Source organism: Myiozetetes cayanensis, unplaced genomic scaffold (assembly GCF_022539395.1).
Source record: "Myiozetetes cayanensis isolate MyiCay16 unplaced genomic scaffold, myiCay2020 scf5-8, whole genome shotgun sequence".
Taxonomy (NCBI): domain Eukaryota; kingdom Metazoa; phylum Chordata; class Aves; order Passeriformes; family Tyrannidae; genus Myiozetetes; species Myiozetetes cayanensis.
This window is the reverse complement of record NW_026087742.1, coordinates 11,372,342-11,392,540: the sequence shown is the minus strand read 5'-3', so window position 1 is coordinate 11,392,540 and position 20,199 is coordinate 11,372,342.

The window sequence follows — 20,199 nt, the reverse complement described above, 5'->3', positions numbered from 1 at the left end:
TTTGGAGCTGGACCTACCTTTGCAGGTAGGACATTAATTCCTTCTAAGTGATGGCAATGCAGATGATTTCCCTCTGAAATTTTTATTTTTCAGTGCATTTTATAAGGTCTCAGACACTGAAGCCAAAAAGCTCAAAGCATAATTTTACCTTTTGTTTGAAATTTCTTTTCCTCATACCTACCAACGAAAGCTTAAAGCTAATATAAACCTAAAAAGAGGAATTTGCCTCTGCTTTTGACCAGGAAAAACAAGCCAGCTGGAATTTTCACTATTTGAGGAACTTTTACTCATCACTTTCTTAATACTTTTGGCAGTATTTCCTTCACCAAGAGCAGATGCTGCTGTCATGATATCATAATATTTCCATAAAGTCTGGAGTAGATGCCATTCCCTGTGAGAAAGGATGTTGTCCTGGACTTACAAGGAGATGCATCCCCCTTTGCTCACAATGCCAACCCACCCATGGGAGGTGAATTTCTTCTGCAGCTCAGTAACACAAATGTTCAGTAAACGTTCATTGCCTCCCACACTGCAGCTCTAGGGAAAAAAACAGGATTTCCATGTTTGCACACGAGCTCCACAAGTTACAACAGTGGGCAGGTGTAATTTGATGCAGAGAGTATGAAGAGCTCTCCTCTGACTCAAGTGGGGCTGGTATATGTTTCACAAATGATGACTGTGAGGCTGCGCTGGTTCTACTGTGTTTTAGAGAAAATTAGATGAAGTCCAACCCTCCCAAAGCCAGTAGGCTCTAGGATAGCACCTGGAGGCTGGAAGTGGAATCAGATCCCTATAGAACCAAGCATTGTTCAAGCAGTCAATAAATTATGGCTCTTCTGACATGCACTGCTTGAAGTCTAAAGGCAAATGCTTTACTCAGTTGTATCTTTCTACCAAGAAAAACAGTAAAATTAATGACAGAATAACAATGATATGTAACAGGAAAGGATTTAAGTGAAGATTAATTTTCTGACTAGATAAAATCTTTCCTATCAAAAGGTTCTAAAAATACTATCACATTCTACAGGAGGCTTGCCTATGCTGACACCAAATTGTGTCAAAAGACATTGCTCTCATTATAAAATACAAAAAGTTGGCTCCTCATAATACTTTTACAAAGAAGCAATAATGTGCAGTTTATGAGAAGTAATGTAAATTATACCTGCAACCCATTAAGCTCCCTTTTGTTAAGAAGCTCTGAAGTGCTGATATAGTCCTGCTATCAGCAAATCTGCCATTTTATTGCAGTTATTCATTGCCCACAGCAATTCAACAGAAAATTAATTAGCATCACCCCACCATAAATCTCAACAGTATTAACTAAAATGCCAGTTCTGTAATCACTTTTCATTAAAGCCAAAAATACTAATTAAAATTGATTTTTGCCTGTGCTTTGGTAAACTGCTGCCAGTGTAAGGATCTCAGCAGTAATGCTGGATGAAGGGAGACCTTTACTTAAGTGGATTTTATATATTGTCTTATCCCCTTTATAAAGATAACAATGTGTGAAAGGATAAGGGCTTTGAGTGCAGAAGCTGACAGGTTCCATGAAGAGGGGAAAAATGTGAAATCACTAGAGAATGTAACCTTATTAAAACTGTAATATCCTATATATTCAGTTTGGACTATGTCTGTCTTTTAGGCAAGTGCCTATTAATGCACCTCAATCAATAAGCTACTAAGGATTTTTTTGGTGATGAATAGTTCTAGCCATTTCAGTGGTACTGAATAGAGATAGGCCAAATACTTTTGCCTCAGTATAGTCACCTTCTGGGGGCTTTTCATGTGCCATGGGCAATCTCAGTGCTGAAGCTGACTCACATTTTTAGAGCTGAATTTGCAAGATTAGAGCTTCTCTACAGTGTAAAGTAGGTGCCTGTGTGTGAGGGTGACAGCTTGTTATTAATGGCAAATTAAAAACAAATTCCACTGTTGAGCAGCACTTTAATACCTGAGTATTAAGCAGCACTAGAACCTTTTAGTGCACAGATTTATGCCACTTACACAGTAGAGTACAGAGACAGTAGCAGTAGGCTGGTTATCCTGGGAGTAAACATTCACGTCAGCAGTGGCTTTCACTGATACTCCCTGGGATCTGAAAGTTGCTGACATATAAGAATTATCTATTTCTGCCCATTGTCAATTGTGGAATGTGCTAAAATGCAGTTGGGTTACAAGACTTAGAAAGTGAAGGATATATATATAACACTGATTTTGTCATGTGAAAGAGGAACCCATGTTCAATTTTCTGATAAATCTGTTTTTACAATAAACAGACCTGCTTTTCCATGTTTCTGCCTTCCTGGGCTTTATTACTTCTCTATCTTTCCTTCCAGAGCACCACTCTCTTAATTCTGTTCTTCACATAACTTTGTGTTTCAAAGCTATTTGGCTTGTTTTTCTAGGCCCTAATACTACTTTTTTTTTCACTATAGCCTCAGTCTCTCTGCCCAGGTCATGATCTGAACCCTGATTTCAGGCAGGTTCAGCTCAGCCAGTTCAGCCTAAGTTCCCTTCCCAAATGTGTTGCTGCACATTCTTGCTTATCCACTTAGCTCCTTATGCAGCATCCCTCCTGAATCCTTCTCCTATATCCAAGCACACAGCAGAACTGCTCCTATTCCCCTTTCTCTCTCATCCCTACCCAAAATCTCGCTCTCTGGACAGCTTCTCATCCTTGGTCGTGTCTCCTTCTCCCCCAGGCTAGATCGTTCTTGGTGAGAGCTCCTTTTGCTGGAATTGTGCTGTCTGTTCCTGCTCAGGTACTTCCCTCTGCAGGCAGCCCTGGTCCTTCACAAGTTTCCATGCCAGGCACTCCAGCTGTAACACTTGCCACCTCCCCTGGGCTGCCACACCGGGAAAACATGCTTCAGGATAGGCTTGTTCACAAATCCATCCCCTGCTGTTACAGGAGTAAAATTTTGCTCCCTTTCAGCGTTTTGTTTGGAGCTGGTTGCCATAGACACACTACAAACAATTTTCCCTCACAAGGCTCAGAAAGCTGAAGGCATGCTGCCTGAAAATAATTTCTGTTCATGAGAAATTAAAATATGAAAGAGGTATTGTTGTTATTTCAGATGTCAAAGCAAGGGTATGCAAAAATTAGTATTATAAATGAAAGATTAAATACATTGAACATTATAACAACTCTGGATAGTTCTTCTTTGCATAATTTCCCTTTTTCAATGCGTGTAGTATTCTGGATCTGCTGTTTTTTCCAGTTATAGTACCTTGGATATGCTAAATCATAGCCTAAAAACAAACATAAGTGTGATTGCCAAGGATTTAATTATAAAATACATCAAATATTAAACTATTTTATTTTTAAAATGGATTATGATAAATTAAGTGCTTAAAATAGTAATAATAAAAGTCTGCAGTGTATTAAACAAGCAGCAGAGATTGCTTCATTTCCAATCCAGTGCATTTTCTAAATTTCCAATACTTGTAATGGGGGAAAAAAAAAAAAAGACATATTTTCTTAGAACCATGCCATAAATTGGGGATATAATCTCATCATGCATCTGCTCCATTTGCCATCAATTAGTTTGATGAAAACAGGTTAAAGCTGTGCAGTGATCAGCAACAGAGATTAAATACACTTCAGTTTTGATTACACTTCAGTTCTGATTACAGTTCTTGCCTGACCACTGGCTATGGGGAACCCCTACCTTTTGTCACAGCTCTGATAAAATTTTAATGCTTGTCATTTCAATTTTCAAACATTTGTTATACTCTAATGTTTCCCATGTAATACTTCCTTTAAATACATGTAGCAAAACCTAAAAATACGTCCTAGGACTTATCAAAAGAGTATGGGGAAATAAAAAATTAATTCCTTACAAAAATTAGAAGTTAATAATTGTAATTACCTAAGAACACGGTCGTCTTATCAAAATCCACTTTTCCACATATGATATTCTTCTTGTGTTCAGAATATTCTACTGAAATAACTTTTTAATAGCTTTTTCATACCATCCTAAATTCCACTTTACATTTTCATTAAAACATCTCACAAAAATTAATAGGATAACTTCTCAGACTGAATTGATGCAGTACAGCTAAGGAAAAACAGAAAAGGAAAAAAAAAAAGAAAACATTTCAATATTGTAAGAAACCTCAATACGTGTTTTCACCCAAATAGGGGTTTGTCCTGAACTAAAATTTTGCAGTGTTTTAAGAATTATTTGAAGACTGTTTCCTATAGTTCCAGTTGTCAATTAGCAGGGTACAGAAAAGAGTTCATACTAAGCTGAATTTCACTGACAATGAGGGCATAGCCAAGGCAAATATCTTGGGACAACAAACCCTGCCCATGAGATCTAATTAAAAATTGTGTATTTGCAACCAATTTCAGGCTCTTTTCCTTTATATACATACATATATATATATATATATACATATACATGTCTCTAACTGTGATTCAGCAGTTATTGAATATGGCATTCTGACTTCATGAATCATATACCTCCTCTTAATGAGACTCACAGAATCATAGAACAGTTTGAGTTGGAAGGGACCATGAAGATCATCTCATTCTAACCCCTCTGCTGTAGAAAGGGACACCTTCCACAGACCAGGTTGCTCAAAGCCCCGTCCAGCCTGGCCTTGAACATTTCCAGGGATGGGGCAGCCACAGCTTCTCTAGGCAACCTGTGCCAGGGCCTCAGCATCCTCACAGTAAAGAATTTCTTCCTAATATCTATATCTAAATCTACTCTCTTTCCATTTGAAGCCATTCGTCCTTGTTGTGTCACTACAGGTCCTCATAGATTGTCTCTCTCTATTTTTCCTGTAGGCTCCCTTCAGACACTGGAGGGCTGCAATTAGGTCTGCCCAGACAGAGCCTTCTCTTCTCCAGGCTCATTTAAATAGTTCCATCACAAGAAAATAAAACAGTCTTTTCTTTACATTCGTTAACCTAAAAGGCAAAGCTCTGAGGCTACAGTTATAAAATTCAGTATTAAAATCACCCCAATTTAAATGTATAAATTTTAACCTTCTAAACTCTAAAATACCAAACTTCTGCTTCAAGATGTAGTTGCCCCTATTCAAACATTTTTAATTGGCCCTGCACTTTAACACATCCTTAATACAGTAATGATATTTTTATTCTTTATAGGTTCATGGATTGCAATTGTTGCTCAGGGCTGGGAAATGCCCTCCTGAATGAGTTCAACCATTTCACAAAACCTCTTAGTATGAAAACAATACCAATTCACTGCCAAGACCTTAAGTATCTGCTATTAACTCCTCGTCAGATTTGAAAGCACCCATTACTTTGCACAAAAAAGTGCTTTCCTAAAAAGAAATGGTCCAAATTCACCTCAGATGTCAGTTCACAGGCTTCATCAAGGGTTTCTTCAGTCAGCCTGCCAAATAAATTAATAGCTTTCCTAGCTTAGCCAACATTTTGTACTTCAGTTCAAATACTCTGCAGTGATTTTAACAGTGGGTTGGAAAAAAAAAATCTCTTTCTCATCTTCGTAGCACTTATTTTAAAAGGAAGGAATAGGACACTGTGATAGAAGTGAATAGCCATCGAGAAGCTTGGTTAGATATCCATTGGCAAGTTAAAAAATGGTGAACTATCAAACCCACAACATCACGTCTGTATGTATTTTCAGTACAGCATTCAGTGACTGAATCCTTTCTTGTCACATCTTTGTTCAGTCTCTCTCATTCTCCAAGGGAAGGAGGTTACAGAAAGCAGAAGTTAAGGAATTGCCCTTTGCTGCAGATTATGAGGGTGCTTCTGGCCCTGAAGAAGTTCAATCCTCAGACCTGAGCTAGCCCTCCAGAAGACTTTTACATCCAGAAAAGCTGGATTCTTACTCTCTTTGGAGGACATGCTCCTGCGAGAGGAACCTGTCATGTCACAAAGAGATCCTTGAATTTTAGCAGGTTATGAATGTTGTATTGGTGGGAAGCAACACAAGATGTTGAAAAGAAGTAACAATCCACACTGGTCACAGTTTCATGAAGTGTTGGAGACTTCTTGTGTATGTATTCTACACAGCTCTATGCCACACTAACTAACTAACTAAATAAATAGTAAATTAATAGATTTAGTCTAGATTAACTCTTTCAGAATCGTACTGAATTTCTGAAACCATTAAAGACTAAAGAAGGCATTACTCAAATATAGTACTGTGGGGACCCTAGTACCAGCTGTGAAAATGGAGTGGCTTTCCTAAAAAACCAGATTTCAACACTGTTTGAAACCATTCCAAGTGCTTCCCTTCCCCCAGCCAGTATCATCTCAATCATGGTGATGGACTTCACTTCATTCATGGACAGTTCTCATTCAAACAATGACAAAATATAACTTTCTGAGACTCAGTTAGCAAAAGCTCGGTAGTTTGGACTTGATTTCGCTTCACTACTTCTTAAATGTTACATTGTCAGTAGGTTTTCATCCATTTTGTGCTGTAGTCAGGGGCCCTACCACTCCTCTCAGGTAAAAGGCATTATCTAATGGCCATCAGAAAGAAATGTTTCAAGAAATCAAGAATGATGAGAGGAAATGTCTACCCTCTGCCCACTGACAGCTGAGGTCATCTATCACTGCCAGTAAAGCATTTTTCTTTTTGTGTCCTGGCCCAAATCCAGACTGTGCCAGGTCTGGGAGATTAGTTTTTGATTAGATGATGTTATAGTTGGCCTTTGGTTACCTTCCCTTCTTGCTCATCTTTAGCAACCAAAAATCAGAAATCGGGCTACCAAACCTAAGACTGGCTTTAAAAAAAAATCCCTTGATTTTTAAAAGATTTATTGTGGAGTGTCTTTTTTTGTCTACTTCTACTCATAATTTTGAGGTTCTCTTTAGTCAAACTGTCCTTGATAGTCATTAAGGTTAGAAGATACATTTAAAAAAAAAAAAAAAAGGAAACAGAAAAGTCATCTAGTCACATGACTTCAGAATCTCTTCTGTAAGCAGGATGTTGACTGCAATTAGACCCAGGAAAAATCCTTCAGCACTGGTGTCACAGAATGAATCCTATATTGCTGTAGCCTCTGAAGTCCTGCTTTCAGAATTGCTTGTGAACAGAAGCCTGGATATACTTGAGGAGAGGTTATTGTAGCATTTCTGGTCTGCTTGTATGGCAAAAAAAAAAAAGTAACAAAAATGAATTTATTGCTATCAGATATCCAAATCAAATAAACTGGACAAATCCACAAAATAATGGGTGTCTTGTTCCTCTCATGGAAGTACATCCTTTTATAAATGTACTTTGACATTAATCAGCTTTGTCATTTCTACCTTTTACACAATCTTTATGACTCAAATCTTAAGATCAGACTGGAAATAAAATATAAAAAACTATTAAAGGGTAGCCATAGATGGTGAATGTTTGAATAAATGGATAACTCTTCTGGAACTAAAACTTTCCACTGAAATACAAGTATATTACTTTTAGCTACAAAAAACCTAAAGAACATTACTTCTTTTTTTACCAAAACAGTGCCTGTGTCTGTTTGGGTGCTTCTTTTCCTTAACATTCCCCACTCTTGTTGTCTCAAAAAAATTCTGTGTGGGTTCAACAAAGAATGAGAAAATTAATATACACTGATACCCTGTGAGCAATAGGGCACCACTTCACCTCACTTTATGTACAATTAGAAGAGCAACAGTTAAAAAAAGAAAAGAGATGGCCAACATGACCCTTTTTTTTCTTTTTAGGAAGGTTGAGGTGTTTAAGAGAAAATCCACTGTAACGAGATCCACAGCGCACAACTGTGGTGTTTGTGTCCCTGGCCAAGGCCATGTGTGCATCCAGGGAGTGAAGAAGGATGGGAAGCTTTAGGCTGCAGTCCTCCCTCCCAAAGCACTTGGGTAACAGGATTTTCTGCCCCCACCAAGCGTGATCAGTAGAATGCAGCTCGGTGTTGCAGTGAGGTGAAGTGGAAACAAAAGCTGTCAGCCTGAGTCCTGTGGCAGCCAGTTGGTCAGACCACGGATGTGTCACGGATGTGTCGCTTTCATTTCAAGTAAGAGCACAGAAAACATTTTTCAAGCAACTGTCAGTTGGCAAGAGCCAGCATGAAGAGATCACAAATAGATTGCAGTGGTAAGAAATCTCTACAGGGAACTGAAAGATGGGAAAATATTGTTGTAAAGGACATTTCTCCCCACCATCTTTGGTTTAAAAACATACAGAAGAATGAGAAGATTTGACACTTGAAAAACAAGCACTCAGACAACATGGTTTTATGGTTTGAATTATTTTATGGTTTGAATTGTAAGCAGTTCTGTTAGCAAGGTACACCAGGGTTGCAGCAAACTGATGTAGAGGAGAATGAAGCTGAGAACCACTCAGCAGGGAAACTGTCTGGATGCTTCTCTCCTGCTGCCCAGAAGATTCACTCACCAGAAGTTAGGTTCCTTTGTTCCACAAGTGTAGAGGTGAAAGAATCTTTTCCTTTAAGAATTAATGCCATGAAATTCAAAGGCTAGAGTGAAAAGAATTAAAAGAAAGAAAAAGGAGGCGATACGTGTTAGCAGTCGCTCAAACTGGTATGACAGCACTGATATAGGTAATAATGACAATCCATCTTTTCAGTTTAGTAAAAAACAAAATTCAAAACTAAATGAAAATACTTGGAGAAAATATGCTGAGTCGAATAACTAGGAGTTTTCCCCCTCAAAAGACACATTTTTACAAAGGATGGTCAACAAATCTTGATAAAACACAATTTTCTAAAACGAAAATGTTATTTCAAAAAATGTCAACTGCCTGTTTCACCCAAATACCACAAGAAGCAACTATTGTCTTTCACAGAAATTCAGCCACAGTCATCTCTGCACAGGTGAAGAAACAAAGGTTTTGGTTCTGTCCCAGTGACAATACCATTGCCTTCTGTTTCATACTGCTGGACTACATGTTTGACAGCTGAATGCTGTACAAGTCTGACTTCTCCCAGATCATGCTTGACACCACAGAGCACAGGAGAACACAGCGGGTCTCTTCAACTTCGTAGGTACAATAAATCTTGGTTGGTTGCGTAAATAATATTTAAAATTATCTGAACTTCCATGTAGACTGGGCTTGGGAATTCTCTGACAAGGTAAGAGGTGGGTTTTTTTAAAAGGTTACGTATCAAAACTTACGGCATGCTAAAATAATTGTAAAGGCTTGGGAGAGAAAACAAGTATCTGAAAGTCAAATGAGGACCACATAAGTGTAACTGGTTGTTCATTTTCACTACTTCTCTCTCTGTACAGCCATTGTGGTCAATCAGGAAACCATCCTCAAGAGAGTCTCAGTACCTGAGCAGAACACAGTGCTTCAAGTGTGTGGTTGCAATCTTAACTCCACATTTCCTGACTCTGATGAACTGTAGCAAATCATACCCTTAATCTAATTTCAACAAATTTTGTGCACAGGAACATGCCTTTACATTCTGCTTGGCAGTTGAGCATGGAATAGTAGAATAACAGTGCTTTAAAGGGTAGTGAATGATGAATAAATGGGGCTGGACTACACAGACATAGATTTCTCTTCTCATTTCAGTGATCAGAAAAACTTCACAGCATTTACCCCACTGTGCATTGTGAACATTGCATAGAGGAATCATTTCAATTTTGAGGCTGTACTTACTTCTGGCTCATCAGGATTTGATCCTGTAAACCCTGAGACTGGAAGTGCTTAACAGCTTCCTGAAGGGCCCAATGTCCTTGCAAAAGACAGACCTTGGTAAGCAACACATTTTCTTGTTACCTCTGGGTTTCATAGGCAAAGAGTTAGCCTGCGTAATTTAATATCATTACTGTGTTTTTCTTAAGTCAATTTGGCAGAGATTCATCTCACTAACTTTAGACATCTAAAGGTGCACTGAAAATGAGAGAACATTAGTTTTCTGGGTTCCCTTGAGAGCCTGTGGAAAGTCAGGAACCTCTCAGCAGCACTTCATCACATCTGTATCACATACTTACCTTGGCAAGGGATGAATCACCTGCCAGAGGTACATGTACCTCTTGACAGTGATTCATTTTAGCCCTGAACAGGCTGAAAAACTATCTACAACCAGGTGTTTAACTTTTGGACAAGCTAAAGTAAGTTTGATGAATCCCAACTGAAAGCCCTAAGTAGCCTTTGCAGTTTATTTTGCTGTATTTCAAGTCAGAGGAGGACGAGAGTTTATTCAGTAAGACCCAGTCTGGCCGCTGTCCCTGGTGACTTCATTTGATGTGCATGTTATATATTTACCCACTTAGATTAATGTTACTGGTACAAGGAAGACAACACAGAGGCCCAAAGGAGATATATATTGTACCTTTATACTGAAAGGGATCTGAGACAGGGCCTCCAGCTGCCTCTGATGGTAATCCCATTCAGCTGAATGTTGTATGCCATAAAATCCCATAAATGTAGCTGGATTTTTTTATGATAGTCAAATTAGCTGAGAACTGGTTTGTTTTCTTTTGCTGTATTTCATGGCTTTGATGCCAGTTCCACTGCCTTGTAACACCAGAACAAAGAATCTTCTTATGCATAAATGCATAATTTTTGGCAGATATATTAGATGTGTGTGGTAACAGCAGGCGTCAGCAAAAAGGTACATATAATTCTATTATACCTGGAAGACAAGGAGCAAAAGTTACAGACAATCAAACTTTGAGTATGCTGTTTAGCAGTAATTCCTCGTTTTCCCTGGTCTTAATATGGATGGAGGTAAAATAAAACACAGAGCAAATGAGCGCTTGAAGAACACACAAAAATAAGGGCCTCATTGAAAGGATCTGTTAGGAATGTGAAAAAGGAACATGAGACTCGAGACTTTACATTTAATTTATAAAACATAAAACCACAAATACACACCTTTTTTCATTTATAATATAATACAACATAAATGTAAAAAATGTAACCCTTATAGAGGGTTCCTGGCAAAATTCTTACTTAACCAAGTAGAAAATTCCCATTATTTGAAAGGTACAAGAGTATGTTTCCAGTGTGTTTCTAGGGTGCCTGAATTCTATTTCATACCACATTCAGATTTAGTGGTCTTAGCGCTCACTCAGGGTCAGTAACCAAATTCCTGCAAAGTCAAAAACTTTCCGAGACCCAGCCCAGTTGATCCGGTTTGAAAGCTGCAGCTCTCTGTCTCTTAGAGCAAGACAACTACCAGAAACAAGATACCTTCATTACAACTGAGAAATACTGTTAGGACATAAAATTGAATCCTAGTGATGCAGGAGTTGGGAAGGCTGCTTGAAGAGATTTCTTTTTTTCATGAAATGATGAAGAACAAGACCTCTTTGTCTATAATCAATACTCTTATCCTACTAAATCAATTTTTACTTTTCCATTAAAATTAATAGATTAAAGTCAGTCAGAGTCAGAGACACTGACTGTAATGATAAGTCAGAGCAAATAGGATTTGTCCTTTTCAGTATTACTGCCAGAGCAAGAGCACGCAGTGATCAAACATTCCTCCCATCTGCTCAGCGCTCACAGAGGCCTGGGCACCAGGCAGTGCCTTCCAGGTCCATTGTCTGCAAGTTCCAAACAATTCTGTTTGTCATGAATTGTGCTAAATTCATGCAAATTAAAGACCATGCTCAGAAAATTTTAGGCTGCCCTAGCTCATCCTCCTTTCTGGGGCCTTTGGCGTACTCATTACCCAGGGTAAAGCTGAGAAGGGGCTGAGTGCTCTCCGCTCACAGTTTTCAGTCCCTAAGCCAGGCAGCCTCACACACCTCCCAGGGAGGTCACAGGTCCCTGTCAGTGGCAGGTGTATCTCAGTGACTGCTCCTTTTCCAGATCAGCCTCCTTGTTGCTCAGGATCCTTGCATCTGAATTACCAAGTTTATTTAATACCCGCTTGGGATTTCAGTTGATGTGAGATGATAAGACAACAGAGAAGGTAAAAGGCTGTGCATCCAAAATGCAGCTGGCAGTTTGGTCATGTTATATGCAGTTCATATTGTCACAAGTATTATGCCTCGAATCATCAGAGACAGACTCACTAAAAATAATGAATGGTGTTTAGATATCAAGGTACTGTGGTTTTTCACAGGCAAGAGCTTCTCTTACCATGAATGCTGGGAGTGGAAGGATTTTCCTTTTTGATTTTTCTTGCAGGTAGTGATTTTCCTCAGCATCAAGGAGTTCTACACATCTCTGGGTCTGGTACCAACAGCAAATTACTTCAGTCTCAGCACAGAGCCAGTGAAAGGCTACTTAAGCCTTTGAAACAGAAGCACTAAAATGCTTCACAGATAAGCTTTAAAGTGCTTTGCAGAGAAAATCAAAGGGTGGGGATAAAAATAAAATAAAAGGCATTAAGAATAGAGACGTATTTAAAAGTCTTAGCTTCTTTTGTCTCTATAACCACAATAAGAGGGTAATTAACAGGTTAATTACTTTCAAGGGAGTGAAAATTAGACTGTGATGCTAATTCGATACATTCACCCACAATGTATTACAAAGTGTTTTACACACTTTTATAGACATGCTTTTTAGTTTTCCCTTCCTCACTGCACTAAGAATTACTGCAGACATTTCAGTTCACTTTTTAAAGTATTCAGAAAAATTGGTTCTTGCAATTTGCACTCTTTCTATTGTCACTTCTATTCCCATAAAATTGAAACGAAACGGCTGAGACGGAGCAGGGTAGTTTCATGTAATCATCAGCCTGAAAATCACTCAGATCATTCTCTCTAATCTCTTTTTTACCCAGAACCAGTTTGTTTCAAACATACCTCTTGCCCGATGCTTTCTTAAATTGCTCCCTCACGCCATCTCCCAAGAAAAGAAGCAGCATCAGAGTTTCCAGGTTTGCAAGACATTGTCATGGATCAGACTCAATACAAAAGTGACAATTTTCTGCCATGCACACATGCATGTGCCAAACAGCCAAATGGCTAGAAAAGTAAATTAGGATGGCAGTTGACAGACCTGGTCTGGATCAGACCGTGTGAGGCGTGAGAGATGTGAGACTGGGAAAGCCATTTGCATTATCAAATCCCCCCTCCATTACAACACAACACACAGTCAGGCCACCAGAGCACCTTCTTCACACATACCTCATATCATATTTTGCAGCATCCTTGAGGATCTAAGCTAAAACACAACAGAACAAGTCAGCAAAATTTATGAACAACTGAATACCTAGCAGGAGAGCAGAGGACACACGAGATCTCACTTCCATTTCTGCAATAGCACAGCGTTTCTTAAAGTCATCTGGTCTCCTTCACCTAGAAAATTGGACACACCAGAGAGACTTATTTTGAGCTAATCAGGCCCTTAGGCTATGTCTGTACTAGTAAATAAAGACACAGGTCCAGGTTGAAGGTCTGGCCTGCGATTATCCAGACTGTTCACTGTCTGTGTGCTCCCCAGCCCAGCCTTCGCCTGCATCAGCCAACACACTTCCAGACAGTGCAGGGAGATGTGTGGGGAAACACACACCCCAAGGGCTATTTCCAATACAAAGCATCAGGTCTACCTGATTTGGGTCCCTCCTTCCACTAAAATCCTCCACCATGATCCCATTAGGCTTTGCACCCTTGGCTTGCCCTTATGTTTTATCCCAGGGTGAACAAATTTTATTAGCATTGTGCAACAGCACAGCCCTCTTGTTATTCCAGATACTTCAGACTGAAAAACTGTATTCTGTACTATATTATTCTGTAGTCAAGGGGTCTGCTGTAGCATAAATCTTACTGTCTCAAGATCATTCATTAAGCAGTTATACAATGATTTCAACATAATACATCTGAGTTCAATCCCCTTAGTTTCATCTTTAATTTATATTAATACCAAGCTGACATTTCCATCTTTAACATTTATACAATTATTTGCTCTCTCATTGTGAACCTAACTGAAGAGTGTGAGGCCCAAAAAAAGATTGCAGTGCTCACTTACATCTTCACACAAGCAAAGTAAGAGTTTTCTTACAGGAAAGGATCCAGCAGCCTCTGACATTTCTAACCTCATGTGTCTGAAAGTGAAGGCTCTGTCTCTCTGCCCCATCTGGAAGAGTCCCAGTGAGGTTCTTCCTGCAGCTCAGCAGTGGTCACTCTTCCAGCCCACCACACCATTTCTATTACAGGGAAATATTTTTCAGATATCTTTCACTGGTCAGGCAACACTCCAAAGGCAAGTAAATGGCTTTATTTAGCTCATACTTTAGTTGAAAACCAGAGGACATCACATTACCTGTCACTGTTCTCACATGAAATTTTTAATGGAAAGCCTGGGCACCAAGAACCTTGCTGCTCATTTTGTGCCATACAAGTGGCACACTTTTAATAGGTCCTAAGTATTATCTCCGATCTTAATTTTTATTGTAGGGAATTTGTAAGGTACAAATATAATTTCAAATCCAAGCTCAATAAAATGTTGCATTGTAAAAGTCAGTATATCTAGAGTGGCAGGAAGGAAGCAAAGAATAAAAGTAATAACAGTAAGTTTCTTAAGTTAAATCATATCTTATGCTTTCCAGATGGAAGCAGAACAGAAATTCCCACCTGGTTATAATTTTCATCTATTCAATATAATTGAAAAGAGTATGAAGATAATGTATATTTCTCCAGACACGTGATGAAATGGAACTGTTTTATAATTCTTGCTTCTCAACAAGAAACTGCCTCCTTTTCTAAAATCTATTCCAACAGAAGTATTTTTAGGCTAAAGCATACACATATATATATATACATAATATTGCTGAACTAAGAATTAAAGTGGGCTGAAAATTGCCTTTTATATTGTAATCATAAATAAAAGATCAACATTATGCTTCCACACAGTCCATAATTATACTCATGTACTCATGAGAGTCAGATCATTTATGACTTGCAAACCTGCTGCAGTCAAGTTACCTGCAATTTAAAATTAATTCTGTATACAGTTAGTAAATATTGACAAAGATTTGGATTAATTATCTTAATTATGCCTTTTCTATTCTTTAGTTAAAAAAAAAAAAAAAACCACAAAGCAAACTCAGATCTCAAAAAGAGGTCAAAATTTTACAGTAAATATAACATCTCCAAAATTCTGATCCTTCCAAAGGAAAGCCAACATCACATTATAAAATACAAAAAATTAAAAAAAAAATAAAATTTAAAATTTCTTCCAAAGGATGAAAATGAGCAATAGCAGTGCAGGAAGTTATGAGGCCAGTTCTGTGCAGAAGAGACTTGTGGTCTTTGGGGAAGTTCAGACAGCTGTCCTCTAAGCAGGCATCCTGCCAAATCCCAAGTTTCCATTTACAGTTTCATTTTTGGGCACTATGCTGGTGACACATACCAGTTCTCAGCTCTTCTAACTGGTCAGCTGAGATTTCCCCCAATATGCCAGTCATGATCCACACCTGAACTGAATTCTCATTGAGCCTTTTGGAGGTAATGAAGTCACCAAAGCCTTGGGCATTTATGTGATCCCCCAGGTGCACTAGATATCAGGTGGATAGGGACTTTGGGAGGTGGAATGATGTGGTAAATTGAATCAAGCTGTGTCAGTGCTGTACATAGCGGAGTGTTGTACAAAAGAGGATGCCAACTACCCAGGCACATTTAAAAGAAATTTTTCTTGCCATATTTTGAGGGGATGGAAAAAGAGACCTATCAAGCCAAGAGTTTGCAACTGTAAATTGCAACTAGAGGCACGCCTGTTCATCCAGAGTTAGACAGGTAGGTTAAGAGAAAGAGAAAGGCTCACTAATCTGAGCATCCCTAACCAGGGCAGGTTAATCTTCCCAGGCCTTTTAAAGATTAATCAAATTTTGTCTCACAGCCATGGATTTTTTTGAGGGCATCAGAACAGCAAGATGTTGTAACACCGAGCATCACAACCCCAAAATCTTTTTGCAGTACTTACTCTCTGTGATTATAATAACAGTGAGCAAGTAAAACTGACAATCAAAACTGAAAAAAAACCCACAACAACATAATAAAAAGGAGCATGGGGAAATTAATAAATGAAACAGATGGCTGTAATGTATATCAAAGTGAGTGACTTAAAGTAAATAATAAAGGCAATAAAATCACCAGCACGATTTTTCCATTAAAGTTATAATTAAAATAAGGGAATGGTTCATGATACTTAATCTTAAATGTAATTAACATCAGTTGGCAAGGGCTGGCTGAATGATTACTATTTATCAATGTGCCTCTACTGTAAAAATAGAAGTGACAGAAAAATGAGTCTTTGTGGGGCTGGTGGTCTGTCTTTGAGCGTTAGTGTGCATAAATGGGCCCCATATTATGTCAGGTTCTCTGTGGCCAGGGAGCAGCTTTGATGAAAGGGCCCTGGGGATCCTGGTACACAGCAAGCTGACGTGCTGACGGTGACTCGTGCAGCAACACGGGTGGATCATATCCTGGGCTACATCCACAGGGGCATTGCTGACTGAGATAGAGACCTGATCATCCCACTCTACTTGGCACACGTCAGGTCACACCTGGAGCTCCCTGTCCAGTTCCAATCCCCACAATTACACAAACACCAGGACAGACTGGAGCAGGTTCAAAGGAGTGAAGGTGATTGAAGGGCTGCCCCATGGGGAAGGACTGAAGGCATTAGAGGAGCTCATCACAGAATTCCAGTACTTAAATTGTGGCTACACAGAGGATGGAGGCTTCCTCTTCACGAGGACCCGCATGGAGGGGACAAAGGGCAACAGGGAGAGGTTTTATTCTGATATAAGAATTTTTTTATACATTGAGAACAGTCACTGGAACAACCTCCCCAGGGAAGTGGTAGAGTCCCCATTACTACAGGTTTTAAAGATGTGACAGGACAGGGTACTAAATAATCTCATGTAGGCTCCCTTTCCTGGGAAAGGTTGTACCAGAGGAATATTTAGGGTCTCTTCCAACCTGGGCAGTTCTATCATAGAATTAACTGGGTTGCAAGAGATCTCTGAGATCATCAAGTCCAACCCTTGATCCTATGATTTTCTGTTATTTGAAAGTCTAACCCAAAATCTCAAAAATGTTTTCAGATAAATCATGTACCTTAATTACACTGTGAAAATCATGCTGCAAAGCAACGATAAAAATAATCCTGCTGCGATAAGAGCATAGTATTTACCAATATTTGCCAAAAAAAAATTATCAAATTTGATGTGAGAATGTGAATTGCGTAGGGGTACACTGGTCCTAGACAAAAAGTAACATATAGAATGTTACTCATCATGCCTCTCAGTGGCAATTTTTTTCTGGGGTTTATGTTTTTGGAGAATCATTTAAATAGCTGACAGCTGAATCTTTTGAAACATCTGTGCACTGTTCTGAAGGACAAGTGTTTCTATAATCTAGCATGAGCAATATGAATATATTTAAAGGTATCACAGTGTTCACTTGATGAATATTGAATATTAAATGGATTTTCATTTTTTAAATATCCTGCTGTTCTTTTTACAGTTCTGAGTAGGCTGAGGTCTCTTTGTTTATCTTTATCTCACAGAAAAAGATTATCCTTTCCCTATTTTCTGCCAACTAAAAGTAGAAAGAATATGAAGAAAATTACGCTTTGGGGTAAAAGTGACCCTTTTTTGACCAAATCTTCCTTCATTGCTCATAGAATTTTGCTGATGCCAAGTCTGATGTGATGGTGTTTGTAGCACAAAGCTATTTTTAAAGCTAGAGGGAATCTGGGGAAGCGATTTCATGCTATTGCTAAGAAAAGATTTGTCTTTTCTCATTCGTATGACAAATGCCTAGCAGATGCGAGAGGATTTTTCCCTTAGATTAAAACTGACGATGCTCCCTCGTAACTCATAAAATAATAAGATGGCTGAATGAAACCCAAAATACATCTGTGTCGCAAATCTCCCCCGTTCTGGTGCCGGCATGTCAGGCAGGAGGCTCACAGTCAATTAGCACCTCAGCACAGCACCCAGCCCCTGGCAGGTGGGTGGGGAGGGAGGGGTTCCATGCTTCATTTGCAATTCCTTTTTTCTTGCTCCTCAGTTACACTTCAGAACTTGTCATGCACAGGCCTAGCAGAACATTTTCTGGCATTTCCTTCCCGGGAATCCTCTGCAGTGTGTGACCACGGTTTTCGAGGACCCTCCTACTATTTTTTTTAGGAGTGCCATCCATTTATATAAAAGCACAGGCAGGGTTGTATAGCTTTATATGCAGTTTTTTAAACTTGCATTAACCCAGACATGAATTGGCTTTTAAGATATTTCTTTTCTGATCTTAAGGGAATAAGAATTTGGCAACAAGTGCAGAAAACTGGCCTTTACCATTAAAAACAAAACAAAACAGAGAAAAGATGAAGAAAGCTGGCACTTCAGATAAATGGCAATTCAAACCCAATTTTTTTTCAGGGTTATCGTTCTCAAATACTATTTCACATAATAAAACTCCTAACCACAACTCATTATAATATCAACTTTCCCCCAGTGCCATGTATGAAATGTCTCTTCCTTACATGTTTCCTCCTATTTTCATTCTTTTTCATGTTGCCTTGTCAACAAAGCTCGGAAAAATGTTAGTTTTAATAGATCAGTTTTAAGGATGAGCTAATAACATGCATAAGCATAAATAAATCTGGTTTGGAGAGCTGGGAGTCAGATGCCTGTCCACTTAATAATCAAATAAAACATACAATGCCTATGTAAAAACATAGTAAAACGTAAGTTCTGGGTAGACAAACAGAACTTTGGCCATTCCTGTTTTAACTAAGAACACTGATCTCAAAGGTGTCTGTTACAATGTGCTATCAGTTCTCTAACCAAGGCTTTTGTAAGTTCTTCTATCATGATAAGCTGCCCTGTGTGGGTGTGCAGTCCATAAAGCAGCAGCAAGAATACAATATCTCCCACTTAAAAATCCTTTATTCTGCATTAAAAACACCTCAATAACATGATGCGAAACTCTGATCCCGTGTAAGCTCACCCTGATGATTCAAGTTTATTCAAAATATTTGTGGAAGTTTGGTATGCCATGAGGCTTCACAGCTACCTGTAGTAGCTCTACAGCTACCTGGAAGGAGGGTGTAGCCAGGTGGGGGTCAGTCTCTTCTCCCAGGTAACGAGGACAAGAGGACACAGCCTCAAGCTCCACCAGGGGAGGTTCAGGTTGGACGTCGGGAAGATGTAACCCCCCCTTTGCACACTGAAGGAAGATGTCTGACAAAAGGAAGGAGCATGGAGCCTGAAGGACGGCAGGCATTGAGAAAGCAGCTCTTCTCCCTTTCAGCCACACCTCACCTGACTGATTGATTCCATTAGATGATTCCCAATTACCTACCTAAAAAGGCTGGTTCATAATGAAAGAAAGAGAACGGTGCTGTAATGGCAGAAGTTTTTACCACAAGTGGGAATTGAATTGTAAAGCAATAAGGCTAAAATCAGGATGCCCAAAGTTGGACTCAAGGATCCATCTACATAATGCAATGGAGATATATAACTGGAGCACAGAAAAAAAGTGTCTCTGAACCCTGAGGTGGCATTTACCTGCAAGGGTACTTCCACACAGGGTGTACCCCACACAAAGCCAGATAGATGTATCACGCTGGCTTGCAAGCTATTTAATTGCAACCATTAGGGCAAGTATTAAGTCTAATGAACTCATCCAGATTGTTTCCTGTTTCGAGATTAGCTTGATCATTACCAGTTTGATGATCTGTGCACAGCTCTTAAATTTTGTGCAGATACACCTTAGAAGCTAGATTCTGAAAGGCATTTAGGGACTTAATTCCTATTTGGTAACATTGTGCAACTAAAGTTTTTGGGGTTTGTTTTTTGGGTTTTTTGGGGGTTTTTTGGCTTTTTTTGGTTTTGGTTTGGTTTGGTTTGGTTTGGTTTTTTGGGGGGTTTTTTTGTTTGTTTGGTTGGTTTGGGTTTTTTTTGGTTGGTTGGTTTTTTTGGGGTTTTTTTGTGGGTTGTTTTTTTTTTTTTAGTTGGATGAATTAATACTACTGAGAAGTTCATCTGAAGGGTTAAAGTCAGGATCTGTAGCTGATTTCCAGTATCAGAGGCTGAAGGGGGAGCAGCCGGGAATACTAAGTGCAATGTACTTGTTGGAAAAGCTCACGATTTTTTTTTCCTGGTAAACACATTAAATGTGGCAATAACATGAAATATAGTCCAGTGTATTTGCACTCAAAAAAACCCAACCCAACCCAAACCAAAAAACAAAACAAACAAACAAACAAACAAACAAACAAAAAAAAAAAAAAAAAAAAAAAAAAGGGTGGAGAGAGGAATAGTGGATCATTTTTCAAATATGATTTTTGT